Source organism: Neofelis nebulosa, chromosome 11 (genome assembly GCF_028018385.1).
Source record: "Neofelis nebulosa isolate mNeoNeb1 chromosome 11, mNeoNeb1.pri, whole genome shotgun sequence".
NCBI lineage: Eukaryota > Metazoa > Chordata > Mammalia > Carnivora > Felidae > Neofelis > Neofelis nebulosa.
Window position 1 is genome coordinate 17,387,783 of NC_080792.1, and position 6,237 is coordinate 17,394,019.

The 6,237-nt window shown below is 44.5% G+C and overlaps 1 non-coding gene across 1 annotated transcript; it reads left to right on the forward strand.

Annotated features, from left to right (window-relative positions):
* The first annotated feature begins 1,846 nt into the window (after nucleotides 1-1,846).
* Nucleotides 1,847-1,953, forward strand: LOC131490648 (U6 spliceosomal RNA). The gene has a single exon (XR_009251163.1). It is a non-coding gene; the product is annotated as a U6 spliceosomal RNA (small nuclear RNA).
* The last annotated feature ends 4,284 nt before the right edge of the window (nucleotides 1,954-6,237 follow it).

Here is a 6,237-nt window from a genome sequence, read left to right on the forward strand (position 1 = left end):
TAATAGCACCTGCTTCAAATGATGTTACGAGAATTAAATTAGAGATGCTGATATATACATACAAGGAGTGTCTGGGAGAAGTAGATGCAGGGTGTATTAGTACTCTCAAAATTGCCACAGTAATTTTGGGAACAAACTAACAAAGAGCAATTCAGCTTCTTTTCCTAGGCCAGCCATCACAATTTTACACAGGTAAGAGAAAAATTGAGAGTGGAGATCTGGCTTTTAAACGCACCTTAAAAGTTCACGCACATCTTCAGAGGATCTGCTTAGGAGTTCTTCCTCATTTGTTGAAAGTGACGTACATCTTTGTGAATCCAGGCAATCTGCAAGAAACTTGTGGTTTCTTCCTATGGAAATTCATTGATGTAATCTTGCAAATACAAATCTGGAAACTGACTCATAGATTTCCTTTCCTTTACACAATTTGAGTCTAGATGGTCCTTTAAAAAATGCCGGAACAACACGTTATTTCATATCTGGACAGGTTTTCAAGGGCCCAGGGTAGGAGAAGCCCTGCAGGTGTTGGGATCGGTATACAGCAGAGGGGAAGGAAACAGGAGTCTTGTGACTTAAATGGCATCCCTTCTCTTTCGCCCTTATTCCATACCAGCAACCCTCATGACCTCTGACTCAGCTCTGTGTTGAGCCCACCCGGTGCACCGTCAGACATAAGGCTCTCTACATCCACCGCAGACCCTTCTTGTTGCCATCTCCCAAAGGGTTAGGGGAATTTTCCCGTTCTGATGTCAACTTTGAAATAGTGACTAGGTGTTGTAATAGTATTCCATACCTTTCCATCATGATGAGTCGTCCACGGTAAAGACAACATGTACTTGTCTGAATCGATTGATTGATGGTTTGATTCATCCATTCATTCGTTCAATCATTAACGGATATTTACTGGATGCCTACCTTGTGCCAGGCTCTGTGCCAAATACTGTTAAAGGGTAGTTTTAATTAAGGCTTGTTTTTGGGGGAGTGGAAGGGGGCAGTTTTAGATTCACAGCAAAACTGAGGGGAAGGAAAAGAGAGTTCCCATATACGCTCTGCTCCCACACATGCACAACCTCCCCCCTTATCATCATCCTGCAGCAGAGTGGTACATTTGTTACAACTGATGGACCTTCCCTGACACATAATCACCCTTAGTCCACAGTTTAGATCAGAGTTCACTCTTGGTGTGGTACATTCTGTGGATTTAGACAAACGTATAATAACATGTATCCGCCATTATGGTGTCATACAGAGTGTTTTCACTGCCCTAAAAATCCTCTGTGCCCCCATTCATTCATCCCGCTGCTTTTGAACCCCGATGAGTTCAACTATCAACAGATAGTTTAGCAGTGCTTTATGAATACAACATGTCATGCTGATATCACCACCTTTCCTTTCTATTCGAGAAAACGTATCTGAGCGCTGGTATGATGATAGAAATAATTTCACGCGTCATAATAGATATGGCATTGTGATATGAAAAGTCTCGAAGCAGTTCTAATTCATGACCTCCGAAGCAAATCATTCAGAAACTCTTGTATTCAAATGGTCATTACCAACAAATTATGGGGGACGCAGTTCAGCTGAAGGTGGGAACAGCAGTTGAGGTGCTAGGTCTCACGGCCATGAGACTGTCGGGGTTGGGGTTTTCAAAAAGAGTACCATTAATCCACCCAGTAGTCTTTTGACTTTGTGACAAAAACAACTGCCTGGGGCTACGATGCAATTTATGAAGGAAGTCATTCGATAATATTTACCAACTGCCAATCTGTACTCTCCTAAGGATGTGGGAGGAACACTGGTGTTTCTCATCGTTGGCTATACTTAAGAATCACACGAGGGCATGGCAGTTCATCAAAAAGCATAAACCTACACTGAAATCGGGCCAATACAGAGAAAATGAACATGGCCCCTGAGCAAGGATTGCCGCAGATTTGTGAAGCGTTTTGTATTTTTCTTTTGCATCCGTGTGAGATGATGGATGTTGACTAAACTTCTTGTGATAATCATTTGATATATGTGAGATCATTATGCTGTACACCCTAAACTTATACAGTGCTGTGCATCCATTGTATCAAAATGAAATCGGAAAAAAGTTAGACCTACCATTACCTCATGATCTAGCACACCCACTTCTGGGTCTCTAGCCAAAAGAATGGAAAGCAGGACTCAAACAGATTCATAGGCTCATTATTCACAGTAGCCAAAAGGCGGACAGTCCAAATGTCCATTAACAAATGCACTGATATACAAAATGTGGTGTATACAGGCAGTACAATATTATTCAGCCTTGAAAAGGTAGGAAATTCTAACACACGTTACAACATGGATGAGGTTAGAAAGCATGACGCGTAAGCGAAATAAACCAGTCACGAAAGGATAAATACTGCATGATTCTAATTATGCGAGGTACCTAAAAGAGACAAATTCACAGAGACAGAGGGTAGAATAGAGGTTACTAGGGCTTGCGGGGGAGAAGGGAATGGGGAGTCATTGTTTGATGGATACACTTTTTTGTTTGGGGTAATGAAAAGGTTCTGGAAATAGACAATGACAACAGTTGCGCAACATTGTCCCAGGACTTAATGCCGCTGAGTTGTATGCTTAAAAATGGCGAAAATAGTAAATTTTCTGTTGTATATGGTTTACTACGTACACACAAAAAGAGTCACCCGAGGAACCTTAGAGACACGCTGACACCCGGCTACAGTCCTCAGAGACTCTAATTTTAATTGGTCTCAGGTGGGGCAGCAGTAGGTTTTCATATCCCTCAAGTTATTTTTTTTTTTTTTTTTTTTTAACATTTTTTATTTATTTTTGGGACAGAGAGAGACAGAGCATGAACGGGGGAGGGGCAGAGAGAGAGGGAGACACAGAATCGGAAACAGGCTCCAGGCTCCGAGCCATCAGCCCAGAGCCTGACGCGGGGCTCGAACTCACGGACCGCGAGATCGTGACCTGGCTGAAGTCGGACGCTTAACCGACTGCGCCACCCAGGCGCCCCTCCCTCAAGTTATTTTAATGTATAGTCAGGCTTAAGAAGGGAGGCTTAATCTCCAGGACGGTGAGGCTCAGCCTTGACTACACATTAGAACTATTTGGGGAGTTTTACAGTACTCTGATGTCTGGGTCTTAACACCCAGGATTCTTATTTAATTGGCTTGGGGATGCTGCCTGGTCCCCGAGATTTTTTCTGAATTCTGCCTCTGATTCTAATATGCACGCTAAGGTGAGAATCTTTGCTCTGGGCACACCCCACAATCTCTGCCTTTCGTTCCACCTTTAGAGAACAAGTATTTCTGTATGTCAGTGATGCAATCAAGGGCATGGTGCAGGATGGACTTCTGATGACAGTCAGGGAGCCAAAGGCCACTTGGATTCCTTCTCTCTACTTCCACAGAGTCAGAATATTAAAAGCGGGAGAAGCAAAGACCAGTAGAGGGCCCAGGAAAAAGGGGTCCATCCAGTAGGCTCACTCTTACAAGAGAAAGGCTCTTTATTCTTCCTGTAGGCGTCTGGCTCCACTCTGGACAGTGCTCCCTGCCCTGTCCCCAGTCCCCCTTTGAGTTCCCCTTCCTCCCCAGGAGGGGCTCAGAGCTGACCTGCTCAGCCAGGGTCCCAAAGAACCAGGGCCGTTGAGAGTACCTCAATCAAGGGACCATACTGCTGGTGCAGGAAAAATTGGCCAGCTTACCTTAAAAGAACATCGAGATGGTAGGCACACACTATCCTCTGAGTGATCCTGACTTAACCCTCAGCCAATCTTCTGTCACTTTTCTCTCCCTTACTATTTGTATTTCTGTCCTATACAAGTGCTGGCTCACTCTGCTTATTAGGTCCTGTTGTATCCCGCTATTTTGTTTGCGAATGCCTGACTCCGACCCTTGGTCCTTGGAACCAAGGCCAACTAGACCAGGGGTGGGATGGGGATTTAGTCATGAAGCTGAAAGGCAATGTGCGATGAGGGTGGCATCTAAAGACAGGAAGTACGGAGAGAGCAGACGGGGCCAATCTGCTCCAGGCCTCACAGCAAAGTAGTGGTTCCCTATTAGTCTGTGTCATTTCATCAGCATAGAATCCCGCCATAAGGATTTTGGCATCCCTCACTCAGTGGTGGTAAGTGCCTTTAATGTCCCATGTATAACATTCCCCTCTTCCATTTATGTGGCCCTTGGGAACCAACCAGACATTGACTGGCAAGGGGACCTGGAGTTTCAGATCCTGGCTATCCCTTCAGACACAGCTGTCAAGGGAAACAAAATATAAAACAGAATCTGTGTTTCCTAGGAATTTACGGTCTTGTTGGAGAGATAAATTATATAAACACGAGAAAGTAGCAAGGCAAAGTTTTTGTTTCTGAGAGAGAGAGAGAGAGAGAGAGAGAGAGAGAGAGAGAGAGAGCGCATGAGTGGGGGAGAGGGGCAGAGAGAGAAAAGGAGAAAGAGAATCCCAAGCAAGCTCCAGGCTCAGTGCAGAGCCCAATGCAGGGCTTGTTCCCACCACCCTGGGATCATGACCTGAGCTGAAGTCAAGTGTTGGACGCTCAACTGACTGAGCCACCCAGGTGTCCTCAAAGAAAGGTTTTGGATCTTAGGATTTCTGTATTGTCAGCGTATTATAGCTAAATAGTTTTCCAGGGACTTATCAAAGGCCTAGAGATGGGCCAGGAGGAAAGAGAAATAAACTAGGATTAGGAATGGTGGGCCCAGAGAGTTAAAGGGATCTGAGCAATGGAGGCATGATTATTTCCTGGATACTAATGGTATAATTGATACATTTTGAAAAATGTGGCAGCCACGACCACTCCTAACTAGTTAATGACATTAACCCCTGCATGTGAACCCACTTAGGCAGAAAGGAGGTTAACTGCATTTGCCTCCAGAGGTGACCTGTTCTGTCTTCTGGGGTGACTGATGGAGGACCTTAGCAGACTTTCCCAAAGATGAGTGATGGATTCAAAGTTCCTGATGGCTTTGAGTTTGGGAATTCCTTGGGATAGTATCCTGAACACATATTTGGCGGGTCGGACTGGGGGAGGGGACTAGACACTGAGTCCCCTTCCATCGTGAGGTTTTGAGTAGAAAGGCACTAGGTCCCAGAGGGAGGAGAACATGTGATCAAAGACCAGCCAGGGAGGGTAACTGCAGCTGCTCCAGGATCAAGTTAAGCCACTTAACATGTAAATGCAGTTCATTAGTGTGAGGCAGAGGGGCAACGTTTAAATGACTGACAGATCAAGTTGCACCATATTTGTTATTTGCTAAAATCAGCTTTTGGGAACAAGCATGGCTATTTCAGCTGAATGGACATAGTATTAAATTAACATGCGAGTGATATTTATTTGTTAGAGGAAAGGTGAGAAGAAGTACCTGTTTAGTTGACCAATAGCTTGAATCATATTTAAGGCCTTTGCAACATTAGTTACATGCTAAGCCTTGTATGCTCATTATTCATTTGTTCTGTAAAGCCTTGTCGGTGAAAACTTTTCTCTGAAACATTTTTGCAGGAGGCTAGTTGACCCTATGAATAATGCACAGCGAATTAGGAATATGGATATGAATAAGGGCATTTATTTAAAATACTCTATAATTTAAATTTTTCGTCGGTGACCGTAATGAATTTTATTTCGTGGGGTTTTGCTGTATATAGAGCAGAGCTCTTAAGCTCCTGGAAATTTTGTAAAGTTTATTTATTTATTTATTTATTTTAAGAGAGACAGAGACAGCACGGCTTGGGGAGGGGCAGAGAGAGAGAGGGAGAGAAAGGGAATCCCAAGCTGGTTCCACGCTGCCAGCACAGCGCTAGACGCGGGGCTCGAACTCATGAAATCGGAAGATCATCACCTGAGCCGAAACCAGGAGTCGGCCGCTTAACTGACTGAGCCACCCAGGCTCCCCTCTCCTGGAAATTTTTATGATATCTTAATATAGGTAATCAATGGTTATTTCGTGCTAATGAGAATAGCTTCACGCAAGTACACACGTAGTCTCCCGCTTAACGCTGTACGCATGGGATGTCAGCGCTAAAGAGAACTTTGGCTGACCTAGCCCAACACCTTCAGTTTCAGAGGAGAGCCCTGTGGCCTAGAGAGGTTTTCTGCCCCTCTTGAACCTCTACATAGTAGTTCTCAGTCTGTGGTCCTTGGACCAACAGCGTCGGTTTTTTAGAAATGCAAATTCTCAGGCCCCACTCCAAACCTACAGACTAGAAACTCTGGGATGGGACCAACAATGTGCAGTT